Raw genomic sequence first — 24,052 nt, 5'->3', positions numbered from 1 at the left:
ATGAAGGGCAATGCGCAGCGATGGGATTGACAAACCGGAGGCGTCAATCAAAGGGGGCTGCTTTTGTGTGGCAGAACAAACACTTGGGACGGGACGGGCGAGGCAGAAGACACAAAAGCAAGGTAAGGATTCAAAAACATAACAAAACCAAACATCTCAGCAGGGGAGGCTTGTATCTGCGTTTTTGGCTGAAGCATCGAATCAATGGGCCGCTGTTTTGTTTGTCCAGAAGCAAATGCGTTGCTTGTTACTCTCACAGATTATGCTCTCCCACTCACTGCGGTGTGCAATCCGAGTTTGTCTGAGCCATGACGCGATTAATCAACCAAAAGCAGCCCCTAATGACGGGCGGCACACCGCCGCCATGTTTTTATTTATTTTTTTACGCCGCTAATGAACAACTCATTTGGGCTCATTTACGACGCGAATCTGGTAATCTTCCCCTTGAGTTGGGATGCAAAATGAACCGGTGTAATCTTGTTGTGTGTGTGTGTGTGCGTGTGTGTGTGCTGTTCCCTTCTGAAGACCGACAGCCACAACTTCCTCCAAAACATGTTAAAAAATGTAAAGTTCACTTCTTGCCCGATTCTTCTGACTACTGATGGTTGTCATGGCAACCCCTCCCTGTCGCGCGCAGCCGTGGATTGGGATTCTTTCATGGATTTTGCAGGCACCGTTTGCCGAAATCGACTCCGTTCATTTCATTTCCGTTTTGTCTGCAGTGTCATAACTGAGGTCAAGGCGGATACCGTATTTGTTGACGCCACCTACTGACCCGCCCGACGATGATTCCGGTAAAGACGATGATTGTGACGACTAATTAGTAGCGCAGACAGCCTGGGTGACACTGATGATTAGAACAGGCAAATCAATTTTTAAGAAAACTTTCGTGATGAGCACCCCGGGCGACGCCCCCAGTGCAACACATTGATTACACACATTGCATACATTTGAAAGTCAGCGTGTGCAGACGTCGATATTTTTGGAGCCAGACACCGGGAAACAAAATAGTATTTTTGGGCCTATTTTTCCCGTCTTTTCACCCCCCCCCCCCCCCCGCCCCCTCCACCCCGACCTCTCGTAGGGCCGCAGAGGGCGCCGTGAAGCGTGTGAGTGATGAGGGAGCTAAGTGGCAGGGATGCTTTGGAAGTGGTCACTCGGTGCTGGAAGAGCAGTGTGTGCATGTGCGCAAGCGCGCGCGCGCGCAGGCGGATGTTTGTTGCGTGTGAGGCGGAACTGGGAAAGTGTGGGCGGGAGGAAGGGAAAGCGAAGGTGACAGATGTCAACAGTGCGACGACGAAGAGCGCGATGAGCGGCCCGGGTGTGAGCGGCGCAGCGTGGAGTCGCTCCAAGCGCCGGCGCCTGCCGCGTGAAGGGCGGGCTAATCCTCAAAGCGTCTTTTTCATCCCATAAAACAAAGAAAGCCAACGCCTCGAAAACTCATCGCAATCATTTTTTTTTTTTGCGCCTGGACAGAAAGATTAGGACAATCAGGAAGTTCATTTGAGCTTCTTTCCGTTTTTGCTGAGGCGAGAAAATCTGTTATCTGACTCATATTAATCACCAGGAAACCACAGAACAAGAAAGAAAAAAAATGTGATTTTTTTTTTTCTTTCTTGTCTAACGCTTGCTCAGCGAGAACTGAAGTAATTTTATGGAGTAGTTCATCAACTTGTACATGGGCCACGTTATAGGTTTGTCGAATCTTAAACACAATACGTGGCGGGCGCATCTCAATAAATGAGAATATTTTCGAAACCCTGATTTGCATCTCACAGTAGCTCAATTAAAAATGTGGAGCTCACTCTAAAATCTAAAGCCTTCCTGCGCCCACAGTGACATCCTTGATGATTTGTGTTTTTATTTTCATTCTTTTTGAGTTCGAAAAAAAACCCCATCCAACTTCATTTAATCAATTTATTGAGAGGCACAATAGATAAATAGAGAGAGAGAAAGAGAGTTACGTGATGTTTCCATCACCCCCGCCCCCCTCCCCCCAACAAACAGTCACGGCCTCCCGCCAGCACAAAAATGATGTCTGACTTTGCGGCTCCTAAAATATTGACTGCATTTTTATTTCCTCTCCACATTCTATCCAATGTGGCAAATGAAGTGTATTTCTTCACCGTGGCGCTTTCAGGCCCCCGGAGCGAAGCACAGAAAAGGCTTTTGTTTTCCTCCAGGACGCGAGGAGCTACGTTCTAGGAATTCGTGAAACGGTGACACGAGCAATGCCCGGCATGTTGATGGGTGAATAGATTCAAAACCATTTCAAGATGGCCGGCAAGTGACGCGGAAAGCCAAACTGACCCTCCCTCAGCATTCAAAACCGTGTCAGCTCTTAGCGCCGATGCTAACTCTATCTATTCGTTACTACTTTGTTGAACCGAACTTGCGTGTTTTGAGGATGTCTGTAGAAACCGAAGGACATTTCGTCTGATTGGTGCGCGGGAGTATCATAACTCAGATGAGTTCAACCAATTCGGAAGCTCCTCTTTTTCCGGTGGTCGCGTCTTGTGATGATTTCAGGATCGGAAAAGTGCGCCAATGACAAGTTTGTGCAGTGACGTAACACTCATTGGCACGGTGGTGCCTTCATTTTTTTTCCCTGTTCCCGTTTTATATGGATGACATCGTTTTTTGGGGGGTTTTACAACAACACTTAACCGAAAGTTAAATATTGTTATATAACATATGAACCCGTGGCTAAAAAGCAAAGGGTGGAGAGCCTCTGTTGTCCAAATGCACACGATTCTTGACCTCAAAGATTGCGTTTCTGATTTCTTTGTATTATTATAATATAGCTAGTGCGGCCTGGGCGACACGCTTCTTCTTTTCTACTTGACAATTGTGCCAATTTGTGTGTGCTAGAATTTAAAAAAAAAATAAAAATACAGTACAGAAGGTGGCACCTGAAATAACTGTTCCCCAATAAGAACACCAGTGGTCCGAGTTTTTCTCGGGTCGATCGCTTGGTGTTCTATAATTAAACTACAAATAAACTATCATTTGTTTGCAGTTGTCCAGTTTAGTCCCGTTTGGCCCGTACAAGTCTTGCTCACTCTACCCGGATGCAATTTTACCAACGCCATACGCATTATACCTCAGTTTGTTTGTGGTTCACTGCATCGTTTGTAACCTCCAAAACATCATATATCCAGATTGTCGTAAACTGAGGACCACCCCCCCCCCACCTGCCCCTCCTTGTAATCTGCTGACACGTCGCAGGGGGAGCGTATATCCTGTTTTCATTATCTTTTTGTTGTAATCCTCTCTTTGTCGATCGATGGCCATGCGAGGATGTGCCGGAGGCGTGTGTGCACTCCACGTCGTACGGAATGTCAAGCCATCCGAAGCAAATGTCACGGAAAGCCCTCCTGTCCCATTATTTGTCATCCACAAATACAAACACGCGAGAAATTTCATTTTCTTCCCCCCCCCTCCCCCCACGATAAATGTATGTACACGTGTGCAATATATCTTGGAATGGTCATTTTCCGCCACCGTAGCACGAGTCGTTTGTCTCCTTTACAATTTTTTTTTTTTTATGTCTCAAATGGAAGGAGGAGCACAAGGCGGGAGATTAAAAGATGATGGAGGCATTTGAGTGAAACCTCAATCTCGAGGTCTGGTTTTTTTTCTTCCCCCCCATGTCAGGGAGGAGCTTTGGTGCTGACACAGTAGCCTTGTAGACCCCCCCCCCCCCCCACACACACAGTCCTTCCTTTTGCATTATTTATGAAAAACAAACCACTATCTGTTGTTTTGCACCTTTGCAAATGAGAAGGGGAGTGATGTACAAGAGAGCAACGGGTGAGGAAGCCAGTACGCGGCATCCTGGGTGACAGTACGCGTGGGAGCAAAGGAATGGGAGACATACACTGGGGGGGGGGGGGGCGTACGCCGTCAGTCGGTGAAGGTGAAGACGCGAGACGGCGCAGTGAAAAGTTCATTTTCAAACGAGAGCCTCGCTCGCCTTGATCCGTAGGACGAGAAAGTGTGGGAGGAACATGAATCAGGGCGTCTGCCTGAAAGCGCCGCACAACGCGGAGCGACCTCCAAAGAGGAACGCAAATCTGTTCCGCGGTGCTTCGCCACTTCCAAGTTGCGCTCGTTGCAAAAGTATCCTTCCTATATAAACAACAACGATCGCGACGTCGAATCAGCATCTCGATATTCCGCGGAGGGATTATCTCGGCAAAGGAGGAGGCGCTCGCTAGCACAGATTTCGTCTGATTAGGGAGCAATATTTCAGAGAAATCGCTCGTTTGGCAACAGTTATCGATACAATCTTTGAGTTATGCTCATGCAATGTGGGAGCAAAAATTTTTTTGGGGGGGGGGGGGTCAATATAATAAGACGCAATCATTCGAGTAATGTGCACCCTCGTCGTTCTGCTAGCCCGAGGAATTGTCTTTTTGCTCAGGGCAAAACGTGCGCTAGGGCATGAATTTGAAGCTGGACGTCAACACGGAAAGCTCGATGAGATGTCACGCGACGAAAGTTGACAGCGGCCGATAGGAAAAGCCGCCGAGGCGACGTCGTCCTGTATTGACGCTGTGCATGCGGCGCATAAAGCAGGTGCGGTTTACGCGGGTTTTTTTTTTTCTTTCTGGTCCCTCGTCCCGCTGACGTACTTTACGGCTTGACAATGAAACAGTCCTCAGCTGTTAGTCGCCGTGTGGCGCTTGTACATCTTGTTGACATCGCACGATGTGAAGGTCGTTTGCTTCCTTGCAGCTGAGAGCAAAACGAGAAATCGCATCACCCCCCCCCCCCCCGCGGCACCGTCTGTAGGCCCGTTTTATCCAACGTCAGCTGTGAGGACGAGCCCTCTCCTCACCGCATATCACGAGTGAAAGGCTCCATTTTAAAGCTCCCAGCACCCGCTCCAACAAACAAAGAGGCGAGTGCGTCAGCGCAGGTCCAAAACCTCCGGGTGGACGTCGGCTAAAAGGAGCATCGGCATGGCGGCGAGCCTGCAGGCGATCTCTCTAGTCCTAACGCAAACGTGATGGGATCGCTACGGTCTCGGAACGCCCGGCGGGGCCCTTGGAACACCGATGACTTTCCACACTTTTACACACATGCGTGCACCCGGGGGCATCTCGTCTTTGAAACAACGCACATTACCATTTTTGCCACTGTGCACACTCGCTCATGCCCCCCCCCACCCCACCCCCACACACACATTGACGGATGGCTTGTGATGGCTGGCTCTGCAACACTTTGCGTGGCGAGTCACGAGGGTCACAGCAGAGCCCCGAGAATCATCTGCTCTTCTGGAGTCCTTTAACTCTTATTGACAAGCTCACGAAGCCCTGCGAACACTCAGAAACTCACGCACGCACGCACGCACGCTGAGGAAACATACCGAACGTATGCCGGAGTGGGGCCTATATGTTGCCACTGAATTGCCCTTTGAACGTGAAAACGATTCAGCTGCCCGCAATTTGGATGGGAGGAGAGCATGAATGTGAAGTGCTGCCGAGCAGGCAAGCGGCCTTTCGAGGACCAACAACGCGCGCAAATGCTCACGCGCTCACGGGCTCAGACGCCGACGGCCTCATTCATGCAAATTACCATCCAGACTTGTCAAATTGACAGTACTCACCATGCTTGGGCTAAATGAGCTTAAGTAGATGAAACAGAGAGGAAGGGAGGAAGGGAGAGTGTTCCTTTTGTGTCCGATAAGAGGTTTTGGAAAGCACACACAGAGTATGGGAAGACACCCCTATCTGAACGAGGAATTGAACATAGTAGCACATGTTCATGATTTTTGATCAACGCACTTGTCTAAGCCCCCCCCCCAAAAAAATATTAATAACAAATGTAGTAAGAGTAAAATTGTGTGAAAAAATGTTGCAATATTACCCCAAAAAATCAACTCAATTGTATTTAGATGGCTTCACAAGCTTTATTTTGATCTCCAGAAAAAACAAACAAATAAAAAACAAGCTGAGATATGAGGTGTGGATGACAACACGCGGGCGCACTAATTGCTGGCACAAAAGCGCTTCTTTTGTATCGACTTCAAGAGCTTTGCTGAAGCTATAACGTAATATCCACCTCTGGAAAATAGAAAACGGTACATTCCTTGATTAATAACAACCGCACATCAGACAAGCAAACAAACACGGAGCAAAAGGATGCGAGAGGCAGGTGAGAGCATTTCTGAAGCCGGGCCAAATTAGCAACAATTCCGCTCAAATGACAACTTGATTATCTCATATTAGGACTCAATAGTTGTGACATTGGGTGACACCCAGGTCCTCATATCCAACAAAAGGAAGCATCTTCTATCCCTCTAAAATAACAACAATCGTGAAGTTGGCTTTGCTGTCCACATCTGCTCAGTATGCTTTAACAGTCCTTGGCCAGGACACATTTCATGGACATAGCTGAGCTGAACGATTATGTAAATCAGATGCTTGTTGTCGCTGGATCAGTACGGAGGGAACCGGTGTGGCTTGAAACATATGCACGCACACACACACACACACACACACACACACACGAACACGCACACGCACACGCGCACACAGTTCCTCCGAAGGGACAGGATAATTGGCTGCTGAGCAAGAGCCCCCTTTGGCTCCTCATTAGTGACTATGGACAGCCTGTGCATGTGTGTGTGTGTGTGTGTGTGTGTGTGTGTGTGTGTGTGTGTGTGTGTGTGTGTGTGTGTGTGTGTGTGTGTGTGCGTCTGTTCAATCAAAATGGCTGTCACGGCACGTTGGTTAGCATGGCTGATCATCCTATCTGATGCTTTCCATCAAAGCCGGGTTGTAATTGTTGGATCCGTGCGGAGATGCGAAACAGCAACTGCAGCGTGTGTATGCAAAAATGTTCGTTTTGAATGTGGTCTTCTGTCGCTTTTCGTCGCCCCCCCCCTCTCCAAGATGAGATAAATTGGTTCAGTTTCATGGCTAAGTTGCCCCGCGACTGCTCCACTGGCCAGACATACTAGCTTTCTTTCGTGCGTGTGTGTGTGTTTCACTAAATAAAAGCACACTCACGCAGACAAAGAACATTCCTCTCTTGCCTTTTTTTTTTTTAATATATGTTTTATTTCTTTTTTTAAATATATGCATTTTGGTGAACTCTCTCCAGGCGGCAAGATGTCTAGTATTGCATTTTCAAATCCCAAAAGAGAAAGGGAGATCCTTTGCCATTTGATTGCAGCCTTGGAGAGAGTTAAAAATGCAAACTGAGCATTCGGCTAATTGACACACACACACACACACACACACACACACATTTATATTACTTTTTTTTGGTCCCAGCATGCTGAAAGGCTTATAAAACGGTGAATAAATGGTGTCAAGGTCCGCTCATTAATTCAGTCTGCTTGTGCACTTCCGTGGCAACGAGAGGAGTTGTTTCTTGTGGTGTCACGCAGCTCTGGAGCGCAATCTCCAACCGGCCCTGACCTTTGCAGCTTTCCAATGAGGCGCAATCATGTCCTGACTGGAATTGGAATGAATGTACGAGGACTCCTATTCCATCGCGCGGAATGAGCTTGGAGTCATTTGAGTACGTCGCGTAATTTGCGCTTTGAAGAGACGGCCTGTCGTTAATGGGTGAAGAACATTTGGTGCGATGATATTTTGTAACGCCAAGACCTCGCATAACAGGCACGACCAACCTTTCTGCAAAGGCATTCCAAGGTTTTTGCATCTGCCCTAAATCGCAAGCCATTAAGGTGTGTGCTGCACACACTGTCGGCGATCGCATTGTAGGAGCAGTAGTACGCTCCTTTCAAGTCACCGACAGAATAGAATGGAATGAAAAGACGGTCGGGGGGGATTATCTCCTTTTAAGGCTGCGGCAGTGATGCTGATGCAGACTTAGACATGGTGAGCGAGGATTACGGCGGGCTTTTGGCCGCATCTCCTGAGAAAGCTTTTCAAAGTCGCTGTTGTACAAAACATGGAGCAGTATCACGGGCTCTTTTGTAAAAGTCTTAGCCGCCGCCCTCATCCGTCGTCTTTGTGAGACTCACCTTGACGGTTCGCCAAGGGGCGCAGGCCACCGGGTTTGCTTGTTAGTTCTGGTTTAGAATGACGTGAAACAATCCTTCCTCCTCCTTTTTTTTTTTTTTTTTTTTTTTTAGCAGATTCTTGAAATACGTCAATGTAAATATAGATTCCAAATGACCGTCTGGCAGTGAAGAAGCAGAGCCCATTACGAGAGCACAAATTAAACTTTGAATAATTCATGTTTGAAGATGAAATTTTTAATGATTAGCTGGAGCGGTTGAGCATTTGCTCAAGTATTTATCCTCCACCTAGGTGATTGGGAGAAGGAATGCGAGTAGCTTACAGCATTTTTATTCCCATGGTCCAAAAACACTCATGTTAGGGTTCATTAAATACAATCCACGGGTATGAATTAAGTCTGAGGGCCTTATTTTGGTGCCCAGCATAAGTCAATGGCAAAGTGGACTCTCACTGTGCTGCATGGGCGTTTGCGCTCTGGTGGGAGTGAACACAGCCTACTTGATTCCAACGTAGTCTGCCGAATTAGCAAACTAGACTTGCCTCGGCACGAAAATGAAGACGTGCCCGTTTTTCACACACAGTGCATGTGCACCTGTTTGCGAAAGTCGGCCTGTGAATGGTGGTTTGTCTGTATGTGCCCTGCAATTGACCGGCGACCTGTTCAGAGAGTATTCTCGCCTGCTAGGCTCCATGTTGCCTGCAACCATCATGTTTCCAAACTCTATAGAAAATAGATGGATAAATAAACAACCCCTCTACTTGTTGCAGTCTTGCCCTCAGCTGACGTAATTAATCAAAAATCAATTCCCACAGGACCGACAGAATTCCTCATCAATTATCATGCGCATCCTTAGAAGTCTCAGGGAAAGCTTTGATCTCTAACTTTCTTTGCAGCATTATAATGTAATCATTTCTGTGTTTTTGTGGGGGGCTCACCTGCGCTTTCAACGCATCAAAAAAATCTGAAGCTTGTGTTGTATGCGATGCAAAAATATGCTATTTGCATGCAGATTGAAAAGTCCGGGCTCTGATCTGACAGAAATAAATGTCGTGTGGCAGACCAGACACAAATGGATTTATACGACACAACCCCCCACCCCCGCCCCTCATCTTATTATTTTTTTTTTTTGGTCTCCATGCTAAAATAGTCAAAGGTAGGTGTTCCAAAATGATCCGTAATCAAAAGAGTCACTCTGGGGGTGTTATTTTTCAATGTCCTTCAAGTATCATTAAAAAATAATGATGACACTGAGAACATGTACTCTCCCTTGCATAATAACACCTCGTCCTGTGATCCTCTGAGGGAATCGTCATTTCCACTTGGGAACATAGCCAGCGAGGTGGAGGGAGGAAAAAAAAAAAGTCACCTTGACTGAGAGAGCCAAAAATAAGATCAGAGGGGGACTTTTCAAGGTGCCCTGTTGAACACCTTTTCCTCCTTTTCATTGATCTACATCCCCATAAGCTCTCAGCGTCTTTAAACAAGGGCCATCAAAAATAACGAGTCAAATCCTGGAAGCCAAATTCCAGAAACGAACTCTCCGAATGAAGGTGATTTGCCTGCTCTTACCTGCTCTCGATTCCATCTTCTTCCTGTCTATCAAGTAATGAATACAGGTCAGCTTCCTAGAGTCCTGAATATGGATGCGTTTGTTGTGTTCCCCTTGTTTGTGGTGGTGCCAGGCTGCGAAACGTCACAGTTAGCACACCGGGTAGCGGTGACCCCTCGTCTGCTCCACCAAGAAGCCCCCCCCCCACCCCCCACCCCCATTCATTTCGCTTTCACGTCCACATTGTTGTCCTTGCTTTCATTCCTTCACACGATTAATGATCAGCATCCCGGGGAGCAAACTCACAGTCTGTCTGCTTGCTTTTCATTCCTCAACTCAAGCATCTACAGGTCTTTTTATTATTATTATTATTATTATTATTATGAATCTTAAACAGAAATATAAGAGTTCAGTTGGTGCAAATATCTCCGAAATGTACGTTGTACTTGAGAAGGAATATTCCATCAAGCGGATTGGTATCATTAATTAAAAACAAGCAGTGATTATGGCTTCTGGCCGTACATAGTTATTGGGAGCAAGCGGCTAAAGATATAAAACAATAATGTAGTTCGGTGCGATGAACTGAATAGCCAAGGCAGGGGCGTGCTTTCTGTCCATTTCTTTCCATCAGCAATCTAAGCACATCTTAATAATTGATGTTGAGCAAGGCACGGCTGTATCCGCTCACCCGGAGAAGCTCAAGAACCCCGATGAAGCGTATGTGCAGCAATATAACGGCAACACGAAACAGCTGTTGTCTCTCGCATCTCTCAATATTATTCTGTGCAGTTCCATTGTGATGCGGCCTGTCTTTGGACTGATTTTTGCAAAGCGGTCTGCTCGGAAAGGGATAGAGGCTGACAATGATTGAAGTTCAACCTGTGCAATATTTACCATCGGAGGTCCCGATGATTACATGATTTCAGCCTGCCACGGACTCAGTTAGGAAGTAACCAGAAGCTTCAGCGGTTGCAGGACACATAATGGAGTTAAGATGCAAATAACGAAGAAAGAGAAGAGCTTGCAACAGCATTGTAGCTTCGTCATGTATGGGGGTCTCTCATTTGAAAAAGAAAAATCTGAATATGTAGACCCATCTTAATGGGTGAACGCATAGTTTTAAGAATCAACCTAAGATCAGAAGGGTACTTAAAAGGGTGCCTTGTTGCCTCACAATGACCCATTTGCATGGAAATAGGCAATACAAACACAATTTCATTTGCTGAAACTTATTTATGTATTTATTTATCTATTTTATGTCCACATGCAATGATGAAAACAAAAACGTGTCCACCTTGATGGGATTTGCAGTAAATTGCATGTAGTTTTCTTGTTTTCATCAGAACATCAGTTTGTGCCTTACTACCCCCTTCTTCACATGCAGATTTAAAAATAAATAAATAAAAATCAGTTTTGTGTATAAATATCATCTAAGTCATAGGTGTCAAACTCAGGTACTGGAGGGCCGCTGCCCTGCATGTTTTCCAAGCCTCCCTGTTGCAACACACCTGATTCAAATGAACAGGTTCAATGTCAGGCTCGCGCAGAGCTTGCTGATGATCTGACCATTTGAATCAGGTGGTGTTGCAACAGGGAGACTTGGAAAACATGCAGGGCAGCGGCCCTCCAGGACCTGAGTTTGACACCTATGATCTAAGAGGAGGCCAAGGAGTTTGCTGTCGACTCCTCTGAGTCTTTCTGTTGTACACAACAAGAAGTGAGTTATTGCCGTGTATCTTTGTTCTCTTCAGTGGTCTTTCCAGTTGTCGCGAGGGGCACGCTGGGTCCAAAAGCCTTTTTACAGGCGATGCGTCCTCTTTCAAGGCAATTCATATTTTGACGATGCGGAAACAAGGCCTTATGTGTCTGTATATTTTGAAATGAGCAAAAGAGTTTCCTCCATTGCCTCCATCTCGTCTCCACTTGTACTCCCCGCAACATACGCTCACCCACGTTACCCCCCTCCGCCATCTCCGCCAAAGCCCTCCCACCCCCACCTTCCTGTGATTACATTATAAAATGTTAACAGAAAAACCTGCAATCTTCTTCTCCCCGGCGAACCACTTCTGCCTTCCTTTTTCCACTTGATGCTCAATGTAATATACCCCCTGCCCCCCCCCCCACACTTTACTCCCACTTTCCTCATGGAACACCAAATGTCTCCACTCGTCTATACCTGTAAGGTAAACACCAAACTAGGACATTATGTAACAAAACGAAGTGTTATTTAACAAAGAAAACGTGGATTCAGGTTGTTTTCAAAATGCAATATTTTTTTGAATTCATGCTCATTGTATTTGTTTTTATTTGCTGGTCCTTTATCCCTATTTACACGCTTAAAAGCCCCACTTTAAAAAAAGAAAAAGAAAATAATTCTAGGTTTTCAAAAATATACCTTTCACATGGTCATATTTTTCATTGATGTTAAAGGTAAATATGGAAATGTGACTTTTTGTCTCCAAATTTGTAGCTGGCTCCCTATAGTGCCTACGCAGCCATCTCGAATGAAATTAAGCAGCAAGGTCAATTGAGCGAGAGGTGTGGCTTTGCATGCGCACTATTCACAGGCTTTGCAGTTTGGAGAAGGAGAAGTGAACATCTGCTCATCTAGCGGGATGCTCACAGTCCCCAAAGGTCTCCAGTAAGAACACAAACAGCCACGAGGTTCGTTGCTTATCATTCCCCCCCACCCTCCTCAAAAAAAAATTACAATAAATAAATAAATGCATAAAGAATTGCTACGAGGGTTGAAAAAGATGCCGGGTTACCACGTACCGCTTTCTCTGTTGCTTGGACCGAGCTCCCCCACAGTTGTCACGGGATCAAAAGCCCAACTTCTGAATTTGCACGAAGCTTAGCCGCTCTTGCAAAAACAAGTGATTTCAACCAATCAGCTGTAATTCTTTATTATTTTTCATCTATTTTGACCGAAGAATGGCAGCGATATTTTATTCAGACACCTCTTTAAAAATGCAGAATATTTCTTATTTACCTGTAAAATATAAAATGTCATTGGCCTGTTTTTGTTTTCATTTTTTTTGTGGGAGTTTGGAGGGCGGCACTTCACTTGGGGGACTTTTTTTTGTAAGATGCAGCAAGGCGCTAGTGTCCTTTGAGAAATGCCCAAATCCTAAATGGCGTCGGATGGCCAGTGTTAGACGTAATGGGGTAGAAAGTCCACCATTTCTGCTGTACAAGTACCATGAAATGGATGCTAATGAAGCACAGATTGCTGTTAAATTGTACTTAAGTGCCGGGCTTGGGAACGTTCCATCATTTCCCGCCTTCCCTTTCCAGCGCGACTATTAATGTCAATCACTTTTCTCCGTGCCAGTTGCCCACAGTGGCTCGGCTGCTCTTTGTCGATCGCTCCTCCTCCTGCTCCTCTTTTCTCCATCTCTCTTTTTTTTTTTTTTTTTTGTCAAACAGAGGTTGCTGCTTGATAGCTTGTTAACCGGCATCAAAAGGAGACTCTGATTAAAGCTGGCATTTTCGCTGCGGGTTTCCCGCATTTGGCTCACGTCCGCTTCCCCGCACCGGCGTCGCTTGCCCTCTAGGACACCCTTGCAAGGAGAATCGCTCTTGCGTTTGAATGTTGGATGAAAGGTGCAGATGCGGCGAGCCGAGCCACCAGCACGCCAGTCTCGCGGGTCATACAAACATCGGACAGGCGCATGGAGGCCGTGTTCCTTTGAGACCAAGACGAGGCTGGTCTCAAAGGAACACGCGATTTGGGGAAAGAGCGTTTCCCCCGCCGTACCGCATGAATCTCCATTTTTTTTTATCGTTTAGTTCATTTGATGTCGCTGAACACTGAAGATGACTCTATGACTCAAAACAGAGACATTTTTTTGCCTTTGAAAAGAATTTTGGAGGGGATGAAATGCCAATTAAGTATCCAGTTCTTGTATCCACTATATGGTCATTTTATGAGCGTGTGATGTGAGAATACAGTAGAATGTAAATCATGTTAGTAGTTCAAGACAAAAAAATAATAATAATAATAATGTTTGTCTCCATCTCTCGTACGTGGCTGTTTTCCAAGTTTTTTTTTTCTTCATCATTGTCTCATCTTGGGTTGACTTCCCAGTTGGTAGGGAGCAAAGGGGTTCACAGGGCCTTTGGGGAAATATGTGGGAGACACTAATTAGCACCAGCTATGCTGCGAGAAATCACTGGTGCTTTTCAAACAAAAAGACATCCCTCAAAACGCTTCGCCTTTTACACTGGGCGCCCCGTTTAAAGTAACCGAACCGAACTGCAACTCATTAATAGAGAAGGACGCTAAGAGCATGTCTACTCACAACGCGCTGTGAGACACACGAGTTCTATTTTTGGGGGGGGGGGGGGGGGGCAAAAGCAGTCATTTAAGTTGGACAAAACTTTTAGAGATAAATGATTGCCATTTATGGCAGCGGTGTTAGCCGGCACAACAAAGCAAGCAGCAAATTTGCTGAGCTGCTTCTACTTCTATCTTTAAAATCGGACAATACAAGGGAGCAATTTGTTTGGTAAACTCTTTGTCGTGAAAAGCCAAATGTTGTCTTGAATTGCCCGTCTTAAACTTTTTTAGCTCACCCGACTTTTCTCCATATTCGTGCAGCTGTACTTTCACCCTGTTAGGGACAAGTCCAATCAAGAATGGACGGATGGATGTTTCTTTGGTTGGCCTGCCAATTAGTTTTCATGCGAACGCATTTACCTCCGAGCACAAAATAGCTGCACGCGCCTCTATTGCTCCTCAGTGAGCGCAGCGATTATAATCTCAAGGTCTGTCCGAAGGACACTTTGGTTGTCTCTGGGGAAACCAGAGGTCGGCTCGGTAACCCGGCAAGTATGAAAGGGCCACTCGACCTCCTGAGCCGCGTCGCTCATTAAGCTCACCGCTGGCGTCGCCCCCTGCTGGGCGGCAAATGCAACATTAAGGTGTCCACTTTTGAGCGATCTTTTCGCACGGACGGTCCCAACATCTCGGGCATATTCCGCTGGCCTTATTAGCCATATTAAGAAGTCGTTCAGGGCTCCATCCCCCACAGTATCTCCCCCTTCTCCTAGTTCCGGAACTGTACAGGTACCGCCTTTGAATCGTCATCCCTATCAGGGCTGTTAATTCTGCATAATTCCCCGCAGCCCCCAAAATCGCCGGACACATTGTCGCTGGTGCGGGTCTCTTTGACACACGGCCGGTGAGAAGCTCAACGGGAAGGCTAAATGATGCGCGGCGGCCGCGCTGATGATTCGGATGATAATGACCGCCATGATAAAGGACGCCTCTCTGGTCGAATGGCGTTTGATTTCCCAGTTGGCTAGCGAGGGGGGTGAGACGGGGGCAAGGAAGGAGGGGGGGGGGCGGCTCGGTATCAGGGTTACTCATCCAGCAAGAATGACCTTTAATTTCACAACAAGGCCCCACAGATAGCGGGCACTCCTGTCTCGACAAGCCCTCATTAGTTCTCCGAGCCGGGAGCCGACGTGAAACTTTAACTTGGCGGCGAGCTGGGGAACTTTGCAAGGTCAAGTACATTGGGTGGCTTTTAAGTATTTGGAATTTAGAGGATCTCTAGCTCATTGCAAACTTTATCTCTCGGGAGATAATGAGAGCGGTGCGGCTGGAAATCAATACCCTCCCTATATTTCACTCACCCGCGGACCGTGACTTATGCGCAAAGCTATCAAGCCGTCCCACGTATAACCTCCCAGGTTTCCTTTCTCTCTTGTAAAATCAACCCGGCTCCGGGTTACGCGCACATATTCCTCAACAGTAAAAGATTAATCATCCCCTCTGAGATTGTCTTTGCCGTGACTTTAACAGGCAATGGCGGGATTCTGAACTTCTTTATCCAATTACGGTGCACTTTGGCAGAAAGCATAAACCTTTGGCGATGCGTCACCCTGAAAATGATCTCAGAGAGTCGTAATCTCATCCCGGTGACATCTGACCAATGATTGGGAGTGTTCCAGGGGAAACGAATGTAAGGTTGAAAACTGTCTCGTCTTCCCATCGTGCCCGTCTTCTCCTGGGAAAACCGAATAAACCGCCGTCAAAGCGAACAATAGCATTCAGATAAGAAGAGAATACGGCACGGAATCGGTTTTCATGGGAGACGGCGCCGGGCCCTGATAAACATTCTTGCGGTATGCGCACGGATCGATGCGCGCCGGCCGGCTCAATGGCGACGGGACGCAAATGCCCGTTTTTATCCGCTATTCGCAGCTGCCCCCCCCCCCCCCGGTGACCGTCGGCGTGGCTGAGAAACACCCAAAATAGCGAGACCTACAAGGGCAGGATGAATTTTAATCACTTAAGAACATGTGTTGTGGCGAAGCTGTCATGTTCCCACAGCAGAGGCAGTTAGTACAACAGCACAATCGTGGAAGGACTCTGCGGGGAAGCCTATCCAAATAGGAGTCTTGTTTATTCATGAGCCGCTCCTGGCAGGCATGTGGATACCCAATGCTAATATTTCGACACCGCGTGGAGCATTGCCAAGCCGTTTGGGCACCTTTTTTTTTTTGTTGTTGTTGTTTTTGGGTTGCTGCTGCTCTTGTTGTTTTTGACAATGCCGACAGCAATGTTGCCGCGGTTACCTTGAAAACTCCATGACTCCACTGACCGCTTTGATTATTACAATGAAGCAAGTTATATAAAAATTTACATTCGGCGGACACCGACAACCCTGCTTTTCCTCCAAAAAAAAAGACACGCAGTTTTGCCACTTCATTAGGAGTGCCTTTTTAACAGTGACATTTAAGATGTGCAGTTCTTTGAGTGCCTTTACTGAGTGCGATGGTGTTCGTAAAAAAGGGGGCCCTTCTGTGTGTGTGTGTGTGTGTGTGTTTTCGATTAGCCTTGTTGAATGCACAATCCTTAGTGAGGGAGCCTCCGTGGCTGAGAAGTAGGTCTTATTTACTCAATTCTTTCTCACTGCTGCAACCTGGAGGCAATTAACTGTCACTGCCTCTGGCAATTCACGCGCTGTTCTTGAAAGAATTGATTTTACCTTCAAGGAGAAGTAAATATAATCGTCAATCGTCTGACATCACTGCAGCAGAGGTACCAGGGCAGCGGGTGCAAGATACATTTGACCACGCAAGACTTCCGGTTTAGCAGATGAGACTCTTGATTGCTGATGGGCGGGGTCAATTAAGTGTGTGGTGTGCTCGCAAGCGTAGTTAGTTGAAATCGGTTACGAGCAACTCTATTCTGACGTCCCGCGCGGCCTCGTCCGTCACCACCAAGTCAGGAAACGGACATAAACTAGGCCTGGACGAACTGCAGACAAGCGCGCTGAGTAATCTGACACCGTCGGCCTCGCAGGCTGCCGCTCGCGTCCCTCAAAGTCACTCTCGGCTGTCTTGTTGGTATCGAATGCCGGCGCTTAATGCTGTAATTACCATCTCGTATGAATCTATTTGTCTCTCCATTAGGAGGGAACGCTCTGAAAGGCACGGCGAGAAAACAGACTGGATAATGAGAGTGTAGCCTATTAAAAAGCTCCAGGCTCCGAAGATGATCAATTATACAGCCCAAGTAAGACATACTTAAAATCTGGGCTGCTGCCCGCTCATTACAAACAGTTCACTTCGGCATGTAATGCATGCTTAATGGGAGGTCTGGGACTAGCTTGGGAGACTCCATTTACGTTTTCAGTTTTGAAAGTAGCCTCATCAAAAAAAAAAAAAAAAAACTCCCCCCGAAAGAAAAAGAACCCATGGTTGGATGTAAATGCGTTTCGCCCCGAGAGCCAAGTGGCCCAGGGTTCATTTATCATTGGGAACACGTGGCGGAATATCAATTTTGCAGTTCAACTCGGTTACGGGGGAGCCAAAGGGATGTTCGGTCAAAGCGACGCTTGCATTGTTTCGATGCGATGAAACAAATGAAGAAAAATGAGCCTCTGATCAAATATTATCCGCCGCTCGGAGGAGAAATGGACCACTTGCGGACGCTACAGTGTTTGGGTTGCACCTTGAGCGAAGCTGAGGACGATTCAATATCTCATTAGGTTTGGTGTGAATAGGTTGAGCGCCGGCGTGTCTGGACAATACGCCGGAGTTGGTGCAAGTAAAAAGGCCGAGCGCTTCTTTCTCATATGAAGTATTGATTGAGCGGGATTGATCCGAACAGAGCCTTATTAAAAGCGCATTGGGGAGCGAGCCGTTCAAGCTGCGATGAAAGCGAAAGAATCAAAATTAGCGAGGAAAAACTGCAGCAGACACCTAGACGGGAGAGCAAGTCTGAGAGGGGGTGGGGGTTATTTATTTATTTTTCTGTAGGTGAGAATAAAGACGGAATCGGAGGAAGAAAGCAAGCTGTGATGCGGAAGGGAGATGACACTAATTGGGCTTGTTGGCAGTTGGAAAATGGTCCTCGCGTTTTGGCGGAGCACGCAGGTGTGGCGGGTGTTGGCAACGGTGGTCTGCTCTGTATGGTCAAAGAAATGCGCTCAAGAGCAAGACCCGAAGACGGCACTTCCCTCTATTTTTCTGTCATCGGCGACCGAGCGCGCCAAGGTTGTCTCATATTTCGACTCTGCTATGTCGCTAAACGGGAGCCAAAATCCAGCATTTCCTTCTCCCTTGCGATCTACATTAAGGCCCAACTCTTGACAAAGAGTATTCTGCGGTGGGGGCTGAGATCAGAGTCATTTGAAAAAAAAGAAATAAATCCTCCTCATTTGCTCAGAAAACTGTTCGGGTCGACAATCATAAACGATAAACCCCTTCTTTGTCTTTTGTAGTATTCTGATTGCCCTGTGGCGCTGTGCTGCCCCTCGCAGGTCAGTCTCGGTACCACGCCAGACTCGCGATTGTCGTTGACAATATCATTGCGTGAGGTGTGGCGCATTGGCCGTTTTGAGTACGCCGGCCACGACGAGCGGTCTGAAAAGATGATCATTTTCCTCGTCGGTTAAAATGTTCAACTCGGTGCGCGCCTCTTCATTTGAAAAAAAAACTAAATATTAGTCACGGCCGTCAACATCATGCGTTGACCGTCGCTCGGTCAGTTATTTAGATATTTTTTATATGCTTTACAAAACCAGTCCATTTTTTTTTGTTTTGTTCTCTTCGTGGTGGTGGTCACGGAACAACTTGTAAGTCAAGGCAGCGCTGCATTGTTGAATTCCTACCTCTCTGACAATGAGCATTTGCGAAGGCAGACATTTTAGCACCTTTGACATATGCGCGTCATGTATGTTTACTGCTTGCGGGCTTTTGGCTAGAAGGCTCTGACAAAGCTGTCGTAAGCATCCTGTTAAAACCGGTCATAGCCAAGCGAAGGGCAAAACGGGAAGCTTCAAGCGCGTTTTATTCACTGGACCGCCTGGCTAATAATATTATTTATGTATTGCAGCCGCTGACAAGGTCCCCGGAAGCAAAGTCTACCAAACGTGAGCGGGTTGCTCACAGCCGCCATCACAGGTAATGGAAATGACAAAGAAATCAGGATCTTTTTTTTCATGGTTCCTCATTTATCTGCGAGGCAACAGTTTCACGTCTCCTTTGAATGCAAAGACCTTCTGAGCAGGCCAACTTTGATGTCATCTATGCTGCCGGCGGCGCGCCCGTGCGTCCATCTTATGGGTGTGCTTTATGGCGAAGCTGTTCAGTCGCGGCGTATCTCTGCGTGTGGATTCTCTATACAAGTGTTTTGTATGTGCCGAGGGTGAAACAAGGCAGCCTTGGGGGGTAGCAGACCCCGCTATGCGGGTCAGGGCGGCTGTGTGATCTGAATGGAGGGGATTAATATTTAAATACATGCTCCTGAGGGAGGGACTGTAAATGATTCATGATTTATACTGGCTGGAGCCGGAGGGGAGGGAGGAGGGGGGGGGGCTCTTGATGTAAAGATTCACACGGTCCAAGGCCACATACGTCCACATGTTCCTCCATGTGACGTCCGTCTCCAAGGGTAAGGTCTTCTTTGCTCGCTTGAATACTTCTCCCCCCCCCGCCGCACATCAGCGTCCCCCTCGTTTCTTCTGGCCTTTAAGTTTGACTTCAGAGCGCGAGTCACTCCCAAGTAATAACTTTGAGACTTGCCGAATGAGAGGAAATTAATTCTCACATCAAATTTCACGGCATGATGAATGCACATGCTTGGCTTGAAGATGACTTCATAAGACTTCTATTTAGCTCAGCGGGTGATCAAAATGTTTCCTGCACAGAAGGCAGGAAGGAGTCCTGCGATTCCTCTCAACCGATCAGCGTGGCGTCGGAGGCCCTGCCTGATTCGCCAAGCGCCAGCGACCAAGATTCGAACCAAGACCGAGATGCAGAGGTGATAACCACTAAACCCCCCCCCCCCCCCCACACGGACACAAAGTGCATGCCAAAAACATTTCCCCTCCACCACGTTTGACACACGATGGATCGTAAGATATGCCTTTTCTTCTCCGTACATTTCACATCCCGGGTCCTTTGAAAGTACTCCTTTCAAAAGAAATGAACAGTCGTTTGTCAGTTACGGGAAGATACGAACAACAATCATTATACGTTTTTCGGGAGGCAAGTTTATTTGACTTGGCATCGATCTCGAATGCGCCATTTCTCTTACTGACAAACAAACAATGCGTCTTGATGATTAAATAAAGAAGTCCAAGGAGGAAAGTGTCTTCTGGTCTCCCGCATACAATTAATCAACCTTGATGTGCTTGATCATCATCATTCATCGCCCGTAGCTTTGTTTTTATAAATAGCGGAATCACCTGAATCGTGCCGTGCCTGTCTGGTTACTCTGAGAGAGATGAACGGAGAAAGACCGAACCACAAAGCTGCAGGAGGATAAGAAAGAAGATGCACGGACAGACATGTGTGAAGTGGCAGAAGTCATTTCTGATGGAGATTGATGGGAGGAGTGGCAGGAAGCCGCCAAGACGGATGGAGAAGGGGGCTGCGCCGAAGTGAATCGGTGCTCCATAGAAATGATGAGCACCGAGTGAGCCTCGATTCCAAAAATGGAGGGAAAGTGCAACGATTAGCTTGTGCTAAGGACCGCCCCCTCGGTTACGGTCGCTAAGCCTGTCGAGCCTTTTCTTGAATAAACTAAAAGACGGCGGGGATAGGCTCCAGCACCACTTGTGACGAAGGATCAAGTCGATTAGAAAATGAATGGATGCATGGTTGGATGGAAAATGCCTGACTCCGAACTAATTGTCACAAAAACCAAATAAATATTCCCCATAGGAAAGAACGTAAATCCAATTAATCCATTCCAGAGACCCCAAACTGTGACCAAAAAGAGCCCCTTGAGGACCAGCGTCGATGGACAGATGTATAAAATGTCTCCGTGTGGTGTCCGGGTCTGCTCTGCGAAGGGATCGGCCGAGCTGCTTTTTGTCGACCAGAAGAAAGAGGAGGGCAAAGCCCAGAGCCTGATTGTCGCGCGCAAGTCAACTGTCCCGAGCGCTTAAAAGCCTTTGCAAGCTCTCTCGATTTCTTGTCGTCCACAGGAATTTTCCTCCCATCTTTTACGTGACCCGGTGAGAGCCGACTCCCGTCTTTCGCTTGCCGTGACCCGAACTTCAATCCCCGCACTTTTGTCAGTGCCGCATCTCTTAAAAATTGGGCCCTTCTTGAAAAATATCGCCCGGCGTGACAGTTTTACATCAAGGGTGACTCTCATTTTCTTTAGTGCGACCTCATTGGCATTCAGATTCACTCGCGACAACCTGCTTTCGTATTTCTCACAGGCCTTTGTATCATGCGGTTGTTTATATTTGACACGGAGATGTGCGTTCCGAATCCAAATGGCCGACAGACTCGGTTTCCACAAATTAGCGGGGGGGGAAGCGGCAAATGCGTTGCGCGGTGAACTCTTCCCGCGTTCTTCTTGACGCCGAGAAACACGCTCTCCCATCCAACGACCGAATGGCGCCTCATTTATTGATATCGCTCGTTAGTCTTACAGCATCGTTCCCCACGTCAGCGATGGGCAGCTTAAATGACGGGGGGGTGGGGGGGGGGGCAACAGGATGGGATTTTCTGTGATTTATCTCCTTTCTCCGCCGGCTCGTCCTTCCTGAACTTTTTTTCCAACTTCCCGATACTTTCTCGAACATTTCCTTTCTGAAAAGCCTCTCGTCAGTTTCGCCATTAAAATAATATGCTTCAGCAACTACTAAGGCCGTTGCCTGTTCTTTCCCTGCGTTTCCTGACACCGGTGGGGAGGCCATTTCCAACATTTAATTTCAACAGACTCCTACGTGCTCAATTCCCACCTCTTGTTAGGAGATGATTTTTTTTAACAGTCTTACAATATGTCATAATAACGACTCCTAACTTTTGTTCATGAAACAATATATAAATGGTTGTTATTTTGAGCTCTTTTTTTTTTTTTCAGGAGGGGCGTTCCAACGCTGTCGGGATGATGAAGAACGGGGTCGTGAGACTTAAAACGCATGAGAAAGCCGGTTTTGAATTGCACTTTTATGTACGCAGCGAAACGATAAAAGCTCCAAAGGCGAAAAACCGCCGCCGCCGCTTGTCGACGTCTCGACATTCCACCTCTGAAAGTTTGTACGAGGCAATTTGTGTTTGAGAGTTCATCATAAATGCACGTCGGCGTTTGCCATTTCCATCCACAAATGACTGGTTGACTTTGAAAATGTTCTTTTCCTCTTTTCACAAATCCATCTGGACACACATTAACGTCCCGCAGGCCCACCCTGGAATGACGCCGAATACACAATTATGCTATTTTCTCTCTGTGTAATGGTGTGAATAACACTGAGGAATGTAATGAGTGGCTGATTGATACAACGTCAGCCGGAGAGGAGAAGGGGGGGGGGGGGGGGGGGGGACATGCACACGCACAAAAAAGAAAAAAAAACATGCACAGCTGTACTGGGTATGTGCGTGCGTGTGTCTTATTGTTGACGGAAATAACACTCAGGCAAGTGCAAATGAAAATGACACCTCTTGTCAACAGACTGCACCGTCACGAGTGAGACTTCATAAGCCAAGTAACATATTTGCATCCGCGGTGACGGCGGAGTTGTTTTCAAAGTCTCGGCGTTCAAGTTTTGCGCCTGGCGGCTCTTTTGAGGCTTCAGCCTGCTGAGGGGATTAATGGCTTTCTATGAATAGAACGCGCCGTTAAAACCTTTGATCGATGCTTTGACGATTGCCGAGCATTCCCGGCGTATGCATCATTCCGGCTTTTTTTTTTTTGTTCTCTTTTTCAGGAAAACTCAAAGGTGGAAGGGCGAGAAGCAGGAGGTGAGACAAGTAAACAAAGCTCGCGGTCTCGCCGACGTTCGAGATGTGATGCGATGGTAATCCGTCGCCTCGCTCGCGCAAATATTCCTTAAAACTGCCCTCAAGAAAACCGTCACCCAAGATACTCTGGCGGCTGAAATGCATTTTGGAGGCCGCGGCCGATTCTATTTGGCAGGATGAAATTCGAATCATTGAGTGTCATTGTCTTTATCTTACATTGTAATGTGAAAAAAAAAAGAGAAAAAAACCCCTAGCCGATACTCCATTTGTCTTTCTTAGCCTTTCGTCTTTTTCACCGAATGCATATTGCACCATTGCATTGACATTCTTTTCTTATTTCATTGTAAATGCAAGTGTACCGAATGATGTGGCAAATGGGAGTTCATCGAATCTCCTCTTTTTTTTTTTTTTTGCTGTGCTGTAATTCCTACAGTCGTTATTTTCTACCCTGTTGTCCACACTGACTTATCTGTGCCTGTGTGTGTGTGTGTGTGTGTGTGTGTGTGTGTGTGTGTGTGTGTGTGTGTGTGTGTGTGTGTGTTGCGCTTGCACTCTGTGCTCCGCGGCATCCATAATTGATGGGCAGGGCCAGGGGGCGCGTCGCAGCTCCCCCGCACCGCCGCCGTCAGGTGCGACGAGGCCACGCGCACGCCGACAGGACGATGCGCTGCCCCCAGCCGCCACCCTCGCTGCCAACCCCCCCCCCCCCCTCTCTTCCTCACTCACTCCACCATCTGCATTCGACACATGCTCCAGCGTTTCTGGGACAGGCATGCCCAGAAAGGCAGGTAAGAGAATCGAGAAAATGAAAGCGCACTAAATTAGGGGGGGGGGGGGGCGCGGCACTTTATCAGTCAGGATGTGGACTTGTGCAACTCACCAGACTAACCGCAATGCTTCTCGACAACAGGTCTATTTTTCAGACTCGAACGACCCGCACAGATGTAGAAAGAAAGTCACTTTGTTACCCTCTGTGATGCTACACTCGTGTGATGGTAGCGAATGGGCAAATGAAAAGTCAATTGGAAAACAAGATACTCCCCCCCACCAAAAAAAAACCCCCCAAAAAATAAAGATTATTGATGAATCGGTTTCAAGCTCTAAATGTCGATGTCGAATAGTCAATTCGACCCGTCTGTTCAACTCCAAGTTGATGCCGTTCCAACGGCTGCACACTCGGCTTCGGGTAGTGTTGCCGACAGGCGTCAAGGGAACGTTCTGGGGTCAGGTCTCGGGTAGGGTTCGGTTCATGTTGGCTTGTGGTTGCCATTAAGGTTC

The 24,052-nt window shown here is 47.2% G+C and overlaps 1 long non-coding RNA gene across 1 annotated transcript; it reads left to right on the top strand.

Annotated features, from left to right (window-relative positions):
• Positions 1-19,854, top strand: LOC147190516 (uncharacterized). Its single transcript, XR_015103670.1, has 3 exons — positions 1-122; positions 18,909-18,976; positions 19,723-19,854. It is a non-coding gene; the product is annotated as an uncharacterized LOC147190516 (long non-coding RNA).
• Positions 19,855-24,052: the final 4,198 nt, after the last annotated feature.

This window comes from Hippocampus guttulatus, chromosome 18 (assembly GCF_054856545.1).
Source record: "Hippocampus guttulatus isolate MCC_2025c chromosome 18, RoL_Hgut_1.0, whole genome shotgun sequence".
NCBI lineage: Eukaryota > Metazoa > Chordata > Actinopteri > Syngnathiformes > Syngnathidae > Hippocampus > Hippocampus guttulatus.
This window is presented reverse-complemented; position numbering and strand designations above follow the sequence as displayed.